Source organism: Elephantulus edwardii, unplaced genomic scaffold, assembly GCF_000299155.1.
Source record: "Elephantulus edwardii isolate Elephantulus edwardi_28Jun2011 unplaced genomic scaffold, EleEdw1.0 scaffold00042, whole genome shotgun sequence".
Classification (NCBI taxonomy): Eukaryota; Metazoa; Chordata; class Mammalia; order Macroscelidea; family Macroscelididae; genus Elephantulus; species Elephantulus edwardii.
Window position 1 is genome coordinate 17,223,119 of NW_006399792.1, and position 14,301 is coordinate 17,237,419.

The 14,301-nt window shown below is 39.5% G+C and overlaps 1 protein-coding gene across 1 annotated transcript in view; it reads right to left on the reverse strand.

Annotated features, from left to right (window-relative positions):
* FRAS1 (Fraser syndrome 1) overlaps positions 1-14,301 on the reverse strand; it is a 470,336-nt gene that overhangs the window by 324,006 nt on the left and 132,029 nt on the right. The gene's annotated exons all lie outside the window — the stretch shown is intronic.

Below are 14,301 nucleotides of genomic sequence, written 5' to 3' on the forward strand. Positions count from 1 at the left end.
GTAAGTGCTTAACAAGTCTTAGCTACAGCTATTAACATTAAGTGCAATGTTGGAAGAACCCACAGGAGTAAAAGGAGCAGTGGTAGCAAAAAAAAAAAAAGAAAAGAAAAAAAATATTTCTGTTTGCTTATATCAGACGTTTAAGGATGAAGGAGTTATTTGTGTGTTACTTTCTGGAAATTGCCATTCAACTCCAATCACTGGTTCATTTAATTTTTATTGAGCTTCATGTCTGTCTTTGTCCATAGGAAATGCAACAGTGAACAAAGAATAGGTAACGTTTCTTAACTACAAGGAAAACTCCATGCATTTAAGGCCAACTTCAGTATGTGGGCAAGATCCATTTGAGCAAGAGGGACATGTTTCTGAGTTTCTCCTTGCCGCTTCTATTAAAAATCTTGGCACACTCTGATGGAATAGTCCATAAGGACTCGTCCTGCTAACTCAAACTCAGAGCCTGTCTGGTAAGTCAAATCCATCAGTGATTCCACAGAAGAAAGATGAGAAATCTCCTTTCATGTGATTTGTAGCCTCTGAAAACCCACTGAGGATCAGCTATGAGTTGATTCTGACTTGATGGCAATGAGATAAGAAATAAAGGCCCAAAAGATTCAGTGGCCACTAAGCTTTGAAGAACTAGATGGAATTTTATACAACTGAAAATTCTATTTCAGAGAACTCCCCATAAAAATGCAACATATAACCTTCAATTCAGGTGGGCTTGATATTCAGCTGGGATGCCCTGGCCTAGCAGTACTGGTTATTAAAGTATTAAATTACTTCCATATTGGTTGGTATTATGATTACTGCCCTAAGCTCTCTAATGCTTTCCTGCAAGCTTGGCCACACGTAGTCCTCATTCATTCCTGCTTCATCTGTGACCAGCTATCAAGCCGACCTCAGGAGGCTCCCGAGTCTGCTGCTGAGCTGAGGCAAATATCCATTCTAATTCTTACCGGTTTAAAAAAATATTTTGAGGATCATCCTTAATCTGGGAAGAGCTTTGTAGAAATTTATATCTATCCAAGGGTATTTGTTACTATATATGTGTTTATTTTAAAAAGTCTAAAAACCAAACCAAATGGACTGCCACCCAGTTGATTCTGACTCATCAGGGGGACTCTCTATCAGGTTCTCGGGCCGTAAGCCTTTGAAGGAGACCGCCTGTCTCTCTCCCTCAAAGCGACTGGAGGATTTGGACACTTTGGCTGGGAGTTCTGGTGCCTGCTAGTTGCTGTTGTTTTTATGTACTATCTAGTCAACTATACCTCCCAGTGACCCTCTGAACAATCCTCTGAACCTTATCCTATCCTGAGCCCACCTCACCGTCTCAGATATATCTGTCCCCATTCAGTGAGGAACTACACTGCCAACCCAAAGACACGCAGTTCAAATCCACCAGCAGCTCTGCAAGAGAAAGATGGACAATCTTCTCCTAGGTTACTTATTACTGTGGATAACCTCTTAGAGGGAGAGTCAGCATTGAGTTAGTTCCAACTTGATGGTACACAACCACCAACCCCCTTCGGTTAACAGTGCCACATACAATGCACAAGGCCACCAGAACTCCTTAAACAGGGACATGAGGCCCATATTTCTAGTTAATTTCTTTTTTCTTTTGTTTTGAAGAATTAACTTGGTAACAGCTCTTTCAGCATGAGTCACAGAGAGTTTGATCCCCAAGGGTTTCCAGAGTACTTGGCAAAGGATATTAAACATACTATGGATTTCCAGAAGAATGCACAAACGTTTCATAGGAGAAGAAAAGCTTCTTAGAAGTGAGGCATGGCAAGACATCATCTTGGTTTATTCCGGATATAGTGGGAGAGACCAACTGCTGGAGGAGGAGTTACTCGGTGAAGCAGCAGGTCAGCAGAAAAGAGGGAGACTTTCAATAAGGACAGACGCCATGGCTGTGACAGTGTGCTCACACAAAGCAATGACTGCGAGGATGGTGCAAGATGGGCCCAGTGGTTGATCCGGCATACGTGACGTTGTGAGGAGTCAGAGGCCACTTGATGGCACACATAACAAATTTCAGAGTTGGTGATAAATACTTCCTCAGCCATAAAAGGACAAATACTGCATAGTGGGGAGAAATTGTGAAAAGAGGAGATAAATAATAAACACTGCATTTGAACAAATAAGGGAAAGCAATGTTTTAAAGGAATATATGATTAGGCATTATTTGCATGACAACATTCCAGAGTAAGAGGTGCACAGCAAAGTGGACTGGTGGGGAGGAGGAAGGAAATTGTGTAACAATGAATGAATTGTTTTAAGAGAAGAGTGAACTGGGATGGGGGAGGGGAGGGAGGAAAATGTGCAACAATGAATGAATGGAAATTAAAGTTGTATGTAAATTTTAGCTGAAATCAAAATAATAAATTGCTTTTTCCAAGTCGCTGCCAAGTTGTGCAGAGGTGGACGCCTGGTGTGTTCAAGATTCCACTCCACCCATAACCCAGCGCCATGGCCGAGGAAGACATTGCTGCTGGAGGTGTAATGGACGCTAAAACAGCTTTACAAGAGGTGGTAAAGACCGCTTTCATCCACAATACGCGAGCATGTGGAAACTGTGAAGCTGCCAAAGCCTTCGACAAGCACCAAGCCCATCTTTGTGTTCCTGCATCCAACTGTAACGAGCCGATGCATGTCAAGTTTGTGCTGAACACCAAATCTACCTGATAAAGGTTAATGGTAATAAGAAACTGGGGGAGTGGTTAGGGCTCTGAAAACTGACCGAGTAGGAAAGCCCCACAAAGTAGTTGTTAAGGATTATGGCAAAGAATCCCATGCCAAGGATGTTTCTGAAGAGTATTTCAAATGTAAGAAATGAAACCAACAAAGGACTTGGCATATTAAAAAAAAATAAAAATTATAAAAAAGAAATACCTTAATTCCTCTTTTAAAAACAAAATATGTAAACCGATATTTAAGAAAACAAACAGTATATTTTTTTTAAAGAACCAGGCTTACTTGTCAGAAAAAGACTTGTGGTACCCCTGAGACGTTGTTGTTGTTAGGTGCTGTCAAGTCGTTTGCAACTCATAGAGACCCTATATACACAGCCCAAAACCCTGCTCTATCCTGTGCAAATCTCACTGACTCTGACACACCCACCTGATTACACAAGTCAGTGAATCAATCCACCTCATAGATGGTCTTCTTCTCCTGCGCTGTCCCTCTACCCTCCCAAGCATGATGTCCTTCTCCAAGGAACAAGTCCAAAATATGTCAGATGAAGCTTCAGGATCCTTGCCTCCAAGAAGCCTGGTTTAACCCTCTCTGGGGTAGAATCCTTGCCTCCAAGGAGAAGCCTGGTTTAACTCTCTCTGGGACGAATGTGTTCATTTTCTTAGCAGTCCATGCTATACTGAATACTCTTCTCCAACACCACAGCTCAAAGACATGAATTGTCTTTCTTTTCTCTCTAGTCATTGTTCAGCTCTCTGATGCATAGCAAGTGATTGCAAAGACCATGATCTGTATCAGGTGCACCTTAGTCTCCAGAGTGACACCATTGCTCTTCAGTACTTTGGAGAGGTCCCTAACAGCAGACTCTCCCATCGCAATATGTCTTTTAATTTCCTGGCTGCTGGTGCCAAGAGTGCTGACTGTGGCACCAAGCAAACGAAAGCTGTGAACAATTTCAATCTCTTCACCATCCATCCTGAGACTATAGTCCTTACATATTCCAAATCTGAACCTGAACTCACCTCTGGGATTCAACCTTCAGGCAAAGGATAATAGGATTATAAGGTAAACAATAATACCAAGGAGGTATATACTCCTTAGAATAGTTAACCAGTTGAGATTAAAAAAAGAAAGTAGCATTTACCAAAAGATAAAGCTTAGAAGCCAGAAAAGCATACAAATAAAGGAGGGATAGCAACTGTAAACATAGGAAATAAACAGGAAGAGGGCTATATTGTGGAGGCTGCAATCAGTATCAAAGCAAACCATATGTGAAATGTTGCATGAGAAAATCAATTAGCTCTAGAAATATTTGCTCAAATTACAATAAACTGTTAAACAAGAAAATATTACAAAGTCCACAGCAGCCCACCCAAGAAGATGAGTTGATACTGTGACTGCAGCAATGGGCTCAGGTGCATCAGAGATGACGAGGACAGCCCAAGATAGAACTGCGTTCAGATCTGTTGTTTTCAGGCTTGCTCTTGGACTTGATGGACCCTAACAACAGCAACAAGTCATCCAACATTTTAGACAATTTAAAAAAAAAATTATTTTTATTATTTTGTGTGTGTGTACCCTCAAATCGGATCTGACTGGTACAGGAGGAGACTGCCCCTCCTTCTCTAGCAGAGCATCTAGTGGATTCAAACCACGTACCTCTGAGATTGCAGCGCAGTTTATTGTCACTCGGCCACCAGAGCTCCCTTAGACATTTTAAACTCACACACACACAAAAATGTTCCATCCATTATGGAAAGTCGGGTGGCAATACAGAAAGAGTCAGTTCAAATATACTGTGAACACAAATTTTCCAGGGCGATTTTGGAGAGCAACTTGAAGCAACAGAACATTTTCTGGATACTTTGTAGTGTAGTCTGCAGGAAGATGGGCTGTTAACCCAAAGGCTGTGCTCTTCCAGCAGTTCGATTCCAGCAGCAGATCCAGGGAGCAAGATGGGCATTCTCCTCTTGTGTGAATTACATTCTCTTAAAACTCACTGGGACATCAGCTTGGAGTTAATTCTGACTCAATGGTAACAAACTGAGTTGTTGAGTTTATAATAATAGAATTTTTGTTTAATTAAACTCTTCAAGATTATAAAATCTCCACCTCTTTTATTATGCCATAGTATAAAACAGGAAATCAGTGTGTATAACTGTGGAACTGAAAACTCTCAAAAGATGAATTAGTGAGCATACAATTAATTTTACTTCATTCTGCTTGGTTACGTAGTTCAAGTGACAGCCTGACTCAATGTGAATAACAGTTATTACTCAATTAGACAACATGGAATAGAGGCCATACAGCTTGGAAGGTTGGTGGATCAAGGATTTTGGGAGAAAGGTGACTGACTGAAGCTGAGCTTTACCATTTACTTACTGACCTATGACCAAATTTAGAAAAAAGTGCCACTGCGAATCACCACAGGGAGCTTTGGTAGCTTAGTGGTAAACTATTGCTCTACCAACACAGAGGCAGTCAGTTTGAATCCACAAGCTGTTCCATGGGAGAAAGATGGACAACTAAGCCCTGTGCTATTTATTTCCTGTGAAAACCTGGTAAAGGGAGTACTACTAATACTAATTGATGGTACATACAGCAACAAGCACCACCACTGCAGACTTCAAATTTGTTCTCAGTGGGAATGCTTATGAACCAAATTGATAGCTGCACAGAGAGATAGGGTATGCTCGCTGACCACCCTCTCAAAGTATCTTTTTCTTTATGTTCTTTTTATGTAAGTGCAGAAACTTACAACTGTATCTCTTTTTTAAAAATCCCATAAACTTCAATTCAGCGCTGCTTTTGAAAATGTCTAGACTATTTCAGTGACTTTTATGAGGCTTGATCATCCTTTGGACGCTGCTATCATAGAAGTTCATATCTGAAGTCTAAGATCCTTCAGGGAAGACTAACTCCATTACAGGGTATAGATGGAAGAGATTTGAAAGAAGTTCTATGAATTATTCCTCCAAGTTACAACATTTTTAGAGAATGGCTTTCCAGTTGATGGTTAAATATATTTCTGCAAAAACCATAACTGAGCAGCTGTAAGTATGAAAAGTGTCAGAATTAGAAGTGTCCTTAGGTGTTATCAAGTCCAGTCAAATTAACTCTAGAAAAACCTCTACCTGAAGTATTTAAAATAACAAATTTAGTTCACTGTATTCTCTATTTATAATAAATTTCAAATAACTAATATTATTTTTAAAAATAAAAGCAAAATTAACCCACCATGAAATTAGCCATTTCAATGTAGACCATTCAATGCATTTAATATACTTACCTTTTCATCACTCCACTTTGCCCTCTTCAGCCCCTGGGAACCATAATTTGAATACCTGAACATTAACACTAATTTGCATTGTCTCTGTGTATAGAATTACTGACTGTAGTTGCTTCATTAAAAATGGAATCACATAGTATGTGTGATCTTTTGTGCGGCATTTTTCACTTGTTATTGTTAGGTGTCATCCAGTTGAGTATGACTCATAGCAACCTAAAGAACAACAGAACTGAACTCTGTCCTATGTCATCTAAATCATCTCTAATACACTTGAGCTCATTCCTGCAGTCATTGTGTCAATTCATCTCATTGAGAGTCTTCTTCTCTTTTGCCTACCCTCCACTTTTCCAACAAGATGTCCCTTCCCAAGAACTTTGAGGTGTTGTGTTGGGAAAGAGCACTGAACATCCCATGGACAGCCAAGAGAACAGACAGATATGTCTTGGAGAGGGTGCAGCTGGAGTGCTCTTTGGAGGCAAGAATGATGAGGCTTCACCTCACATACGTGGGCATGTGACTAGGAGGTGCTATTCCTTCAAGTGGAGGGTCAGCAAAGGAGAGGAAGATGCTCAACCAGGTGGACTGACATGTTGACTGCTGCAATGGACTCTTGTGTGTCAGGAAGTGTGAGGATGACACAGGACAGAACAGGGTTCAGGTCTTTTCTTCATAGGGTTGTTATGAGTTGTATTTGACTCGACAGCACTTAACAAGAGGAGTACAAAAGTAAATGAGTGGAAATTTTATAATCTTTGCCTCCAAGGAGCATTCTGGCTTTCCTTTCTGCAAGACATGTCTTGGTATACTCTCATAGCCAGCAAAAAACAGTTTCCCAAGTCAGTCAGATTTAGGACAACCTCATCTGTGGTACAACAGAAACTCGCTGCATAAGGTTCTTAATGGATAATTTTTCAGAAGTAGATCAGTACATTTTTCTTCCACGGTGCTCTTGGTGGACTTAAACCTCTAGTATCTTTTCATTAGCAACAGAGAATGTTAAAAAGAAATTAGTAAAATAAAGCAAAATCAAAGTTCTCCTCTTCATCCTCTAACCTTTCTTCTCCTCATCCTTATTTTTTTTTAAAGTTAACATAATTTAACCTCCCTCTCATCAAATTGAGAGCTCTACAAATCACATCTTTTTCCTCTTTATAATTCCAACAATACCTATTCTTTCCTGAGATGTCAGAAGAATTCAAAATATTAATTTTTTTCTGAGTAGTTGAGTAGGTAGAAGAGTGGGTGGGTGGATGGGTAGAGATGCTAGCTTCACTCTCCTCTAGTTAGTCTCTTTGCTTTGTTTCAAAGAGGTACAAACACACACACGCACACACACACACACACACACACACACACACTGGCTACTCATAAGTGTTAGACCTAAACAAATAAACAAAAAATCTTCATTCTGTCAAATAGGAAGCAACTCACAGTTGATCCTCCAACAGGTTTGCCAAGGCTGTAAATCAAATAAGAAGAGATTTACAGAGGCTCAGGAGAGGATCTTTCTCCCATGGAACAACCGGTGGATTCAATTTGGCAGAAAAGTTTTTGGATTAGTAGTACAACTCCATGAGATTACTCCATCAGATCTTACAGCTGCCCCAGAGACAGTTCCTCCCTGGCTCTTCCCTCTTGAGCAAGCGTATCTGTGGCTTTAATTATGACTCTCCACACTGATGGGTCCCAAATTAATAACTTTTATGCTTAGACCCAATGACAAATCAATCTAAGTGCCAGTAGATGTCTCCAGGGAGCTCTGGTGGCCTAGTGGCAAGAAGCTGAGCTGCAATCCCGAGGCCTGTGGTTCGAGGCCACCAGCTGCTCCATGGGTGGAGGATGGGCAATCACCTCCTGTGTGATCAACTGACTCCAAAAACCCACCAAACGTTCAGCTATAGATCAGTTCCAACTCAACAGTACATAATATAACCCAACAGTAGATATTTCCAGAGAGGTCTGGCAGTGTCATCTATAGAGATTTGTGCTGCTAAACCTGAGGCCTTGTGTCTTAAGCAGTTTGAAATGACCAGGGGCTCTGCATGAGAAACCTGAGTGGTCTTTCTTCCTTTAAGACTCACAGCCTTAGAAACTAAATGGAGGGTCATTATGAGTCAGAATTGAAAAGCAGTGAGTGAGTGAATGAACGAGTAAATGAGTAAATGAATGAGTAAATTCTTCTACTTGGTGGATCATAAATATCTCATACTTTCAATTTCCAAAATACTACTCATTATCCTCTCCCAAGTAAGTTATGACATCATATTCCTTCAGTCCAAAACTATTTAACTCCAAGCCCATACTCCATTCTTCCTAACTTGGTATGTTCACTGCATTCACCATCTCACTGTGGTAGCTCCACCACACATCAAGTCTTTTAATCTGAACACCTTGGAATCATCCTAGAATTTTACATCACAATTGTTGTTATGTACCGTTGAGTCATAACAAACCCACAGCTGACCCTCTGATGGGTTTTCAGAGAAAATCAATCACATGGGAAGAGACTGCCCCACTTTCCCTCATGGAGTGGCTGGTGGATCCCTCCCTCATGTCTTTGAACTGGCAGTGCAACTCTTGACCACATGGCCACCAAAGTCCCTTGCTATATTACCAAAATTTAATTCACCACCAATTTCTCTTGAGTTTTGCTTCCTAATCTCTCCCAACTTCCCTGTCTCCACTACCACTACCGTAGTCCAGACCTTCAACATCATACATGATGTGAATTAGTGCAGCAGCTTCTAACCAGCCCCATTCTGGTTAGCCCCTCCCATAGCAATGTAATCATCAGATCATTCTCTACAAATTGAAAAGCAATCAAATTCTTCTCTCAAGAGCTGCCAGTGACTCATTAAAAACAGTTAGATTAATTCAAAATTACTGACCAATTGCCACTGAGCTATTTCCAACTCATGGTAACCTTATGCACATCCTAAAACTAGGCTCCACTAGGTTTTCAATTCTTTCTCAGAAGCAGATAACAAGGCCTTTCTTCCAAGTCTTCAGCCTTAAGTTAGTACACAAGCTCTTAATTGTTTTTATAATCAAAGGTCTCCTCTAAATTCCTTAGCAAAGTTTATAAAGTACTTTAAAAATGGGGCCATCACTCACTTGCCTTCCCAAATTCTCCTCATTTGTTTCACACTTCAGGGATAGTAAACATACTGGATCTCAGATACTCCACTTTTTTTATTTATACGCTTATTTTCCTCAACCTAGAATGCCCTTCCTCACCTTCACCACCTAGTCAACTCCCATAAATCCTTCAAGAGCCTGAACATGGAAAGTTTTCTCTCTGCAAATGTTTCTTCACTACCCTTTCCCCAAAACAAGGGCAGTCCTTGTCCTCTTTGTTTTGCAGTTGCTGTGTCTTGTGCCTACTTCCTATCTTTACGGCATGTGCCATGCTCTTTTAATGACCTGTTCAGATGTCAGCCTCTTGTATGTGATCAGGCACTCCTTAAAGCATGGCCTATATCTTTTTCATCTTTCTATTCCAAAGCCTGGCACACCCATGTTATAAAAGGAAGAAGGGGAAAGTGAAGAAAATGTAACATTTCCAGAAGGCATGCATTTGTACAGCTTGTGTCAGCACTCTAAGGATACATTAAAGAGCGTTGCTTAATATAGAGCCCATGTGTTTCATTCAATTAATGTAAGGGAATCCCACCTTCATAAATGGTAACATACTCTTAAGCTGGGCTGACAGATCCCTGCCCATTTATTTCTTTAATTAAAACTCTTTGCCTTGAGGTTTGTGGTGCATCTTAGCAACCACTAAATAGATCAAAATACAGACAGTATTATTTTAGATCTCCCCCTTTACCTAAAGAATGCTAATTAGCTCACAAAAATAACTGATGAGTTTCTTATTAAAATAAAAATTAACACTATATTTGTACCTATTTTATGGCCTGCTGCTGTATGTAGTAAGACCAAATCTGAGGAAGCAAAACTATCTTTAGTACTGAAATTACAAGAGATGGATAAATTTGTTGTTATTATGTGCCTGACTCATAGCTGACCCTCCAGTCAGTTTCCAGAGGCTGTAAATGGACGAGAGGAGAATGCTCATCTTTCTCTCTAAGAGCAGCTGGTGGATTTTAATCATGCACCTTTAGACTGACAGAGCAATTCCTTATCATTAATCCACCTTGAAGAAAGTTGTTATTGTTGATTGCCATTGAGTCAAGCATGAATCATAATGTCCCTATGAACAAAAGACCTGAAACTAAGGTCTATTCTCTTCCCAATGACCCATGTCAGACCTGATTTATAACAGTTTTGCTATGCAATATTTGTCCTTTTGTGACTGAGATATTTCAATTAGCATGAGTTCCCCTTTATGAAGTTGGCAAAAGTCAGACGTGGCCATTCCCCTGAGGACCTTGCCTTTTTATAGTTATTGACTGATAAAACTCATGGTTGCTGAAGGGTGGGGTTATTATAGCAATTTCTTAAAATAGTAATGAAGTCTGACCCACTGACTGACTCTTCTTTTTACTTGAATACTCACAGATCATTGTAGGGCTATTGGTCATGTCTCAGGAAATAGTGGGATTCAAAGAGAAGGAAATATGGGGATGAGTTGGTGGAATAATCAGAATGCACACAGTATCTACCAGTCAAATCTGCCATTTTGTGTGAGTGTAGCTTACAGTGCTCCCAAACTATTGCAACAGAGCATCAATGATCACTAGATAATTGATCACAACAGATATAAAGGATTCTCAGAATGTGACAATACAAAATGAGCACATGTTGTTGACAAAATGGCACTGAAACACTTGTTACAGGGTTGCCACAAACCTTCATTATGTAAAAAACACAATGAAAAGGCAGTTTATTGGGCTTGGGATTTTTATTTTCACTGCATTCTTTTTTATAACATCGTGTCTCTTCTGAGATAACAAATTAGAGGATACATAAATAAAATATAACACACAGTGGAAAGAGAAGTTGTAAGTTCTCAAAAAATACGTCATCTTGAATCCTCTTGCTGAACTATGGGAACTGAAAGAATCATTAAATTCTCTTGGACTTGGAGTAATCATGTGGTCAATCTAATCACTGACGTGTTCACATCCAAACCTGGCAATCATGACAACAAATGGTTTAAACACTGACTGACTTGCACTATTACTTGAGATGGTTCTTGGAGAAAGACATCATGCTTCCATGGGATGAGAGAGTGCAGGAGAGGAAGGCCCTGGATCAGATGGATTGATTCAGTAACTGGGGTAATGGGGCTCAGTGTGTCAGAGACAGTGAGCTTTCCTCCAGATAGGGTGGGATTCAGACATAAGATTACTCTGAGTCCCAGGCAATTCAATGGCACACAACAACAACAACAACAACAACAACAGCAGCAGCAGTATGGAATGAACATAGAGCTCTGGGCATGACATGAAGAACAAGGAATCTGCTCCTATGAAGAAGTAAATAATTTCTAAACAAGTATATCATGTATTAGATCTCAGGCTTTCCCTCCTGATAAATTATACTTTATTTGGCTTCTTTCAGGCTTCACTTCCTTCATCTATAAAATGGAGGTATGTAAACTCACCGAGTTTCTAATAAGAGTCTTAGTCGCAAGAAATTTTTAAACTATTAAGTTTTCTATTTCTAAATTACAGTGCTGTAGATATTATATTACTAAAAGAAACTATGATAAGAAATTGAAAGGCGTTATGTCCAGATAGATGGATTGTTAAATATAAAATTCAGGATATTCAGTTACATTTTAATCTCAGATAAACAGCAAATATTTTCATGTATCTCAAACAATATTTGGTATATACACATACTAAGAAAGTTCATTTTTTATGTGTTAAGTTGTTTGCAAAATCCTTTCTTTTTATTCATTATATCTAACAATTTTAGTTGTTTTTCTTTCTCCTTTGTCTCTTAAATTTGTTTTCTCTATTTTTCTGTATTACTTATCCATTCTATGAAGAACAAAAAAACCCTTGAACTTTTACAACAGCTTTAGTTTGACAGAACTGACTTTGTTGTTGTTAGGTGCTATCAGGTTGACAAAATCTAGTGACTCTATGAATAATATATCTGAACTAGACCCTATTCTCCTAATCTATGCCATACTGAAGCCCACTACTGCAGTCACTGTTAATCCCTCCAGTTGAGGGTGTTCTCTCTTTAACTCTCTACCTTTCCCAGGATTATTATGTCTTTTCCCAAGAATACCCTTCCCCATTTTTCCCCGGTGGACAACATGCCTAAAGTACGTGAGACTAAGTTTCACCACCCTTGCCTCTAAGGAGGATTTTGGTTAAACTTCCTCTAATACACATTGTTTTTTCCTTTTGGCAGCAGATAGGGCATTCAACACTCTTTATCAACAACACAATCCAAAGGCATCAGTTCTTCTTCATCTAGTTTTCAGATGCACAGAGTGTGCTTGAAAAGATGATGGCTTGTGTCAGATACACCTTAGTGTCTAAGCTGACATCCTTGCTAGCATGTTAAAGAGGTCCCTAACAGCAACTTTCTCCCAGTGCAACACGCCTTTTGATATTTGACTGCTGTTGCCATGGGTATAGATTGTGGATCCAAGGAAAATGATATCCTTCAAAAACATCAATCTTTTCTCCATGTCTTAAATTTTCTTCAGTAAATGCTGCTTTACTTTCTGCAAGTAAAGCTGTGTCATCTGTATAATGTAGGTTGTGTAGAGTCTCCCTCTATTTCTAAGAACAACAAATGCTTAAGTGATATATGTATCCTTCTTGAATTAGAAATCAAACACTCTGAAGCTTTATTTACACAAAGTACGTGAACCACCAGTATATACCTCACCTGGGAGCATGCTGCCAACTTCAGAAGCTCAGCCCCTATCCCATAGTTACTATTCAAAATCTGCATTTTAACAACACTCTCAAGAGATTTGTAAGAAATGTTGAAGGAAGAAAAAAGGAAAACTTTCAAACAAATTTCAAGGAGAATCAGAAACTCTATTAACTGATCCTTGGAGCACCAGAAAAAGTCTCTAAGAAAGGCAGAATGTATGCCCTTTATCTCGTCCACCAAGCTCCGGGCTGTCCTGAAGAGCCAACCAGACTAGCACTGAATGGCCCTTGGGGCTCCACTCTCATAGGTTTCTGTGAGAATGATCCTTGGAATTATGGAACATGGTGGCTTCTGCCCCAATTCTACCTCTGATCCCTAATCAAAAGTCATTCATAATAGAAGCACGAGAAACTAGAGGAGGAAGGCTGATGATACAAAAGAAAGGGTTTTATGGATATTATCTTGGAGGGCTTTATTTACCTCCCCATGAATTTGTTGAGATTAACTGCTATCTTTGGATATGACAAAGTGAAGGCTAATAATAATAATAATAATAATAATAATAATAAAATAATGTTAGACATGTAAAATCAACTCTGAATGAAATTCTTAAAATCTTATTACCTAATCTGAAATATTAATATGTAATAAACATGGAAAATTTTGATTAGTTATTATTAAGCAGGGTATGTCCTCTTATGTATTTCATCTAGCCATTTACATAATACTTTGTTTTTAGAATATCCCGAGTTGTACAACTATTGCCACACTCTGAATTTAAAACGTCCTCGCCTTCCCCAGAGAAGCCCTGTTCCTATTAGCATTCGTCCTCTTTCCCACTTCTTTCCAGTCCCTGACAACCAATAAAACGTCTCTGTAGATTTATCTATTCTGGACATTTCATATAAAGGGACTCATAAAATATGGGGTCTTTTGTATCTGGTTTCTTTCACTTAAACTGTAGTTTTCAAAGTTTATCATGTTGTACAATCTATCAATTGTTTTTGTTGTTATTATGTGCCACTGGGTTTCCTGTGACTCACAGCGATCCTATGTACAATAGCTCTAGATTCTGCCCTTTCCTGAGCCAGTCTCAGTGACTCCGAAACACCTAAATCTCACTGCCCGAGGTAGTCAATCTATCTTATCCAGGGCCTTCCTTTCCTGCGTTTCCCTGCCACACTTCCAAGCATGATATCCTTTTCCCAAGACTGGTCCCTCCTGACTATGTGTGCAAAGTATGTGAGACAGAGCTTCAAAATCCTTGCCTTCAAGAGACACGTGGTTTCACCCTCTCCAAGACAGACCTATTTGTTCTCCTGCGGTCCATATGTTCAATAGTCTCCTCCAACACCACAACTCAAAGGCATCAATTTCAATTCTTCTGTCAACTTTAGTCATGGTCAAGTTTTCTGATACACAGCAAGTAATTGCAAAGACTATGGCCTGGATAAAAGGTGTAGTCTCTACACTGACATCATTGCTCTTTATCATGTTGGAGAGGT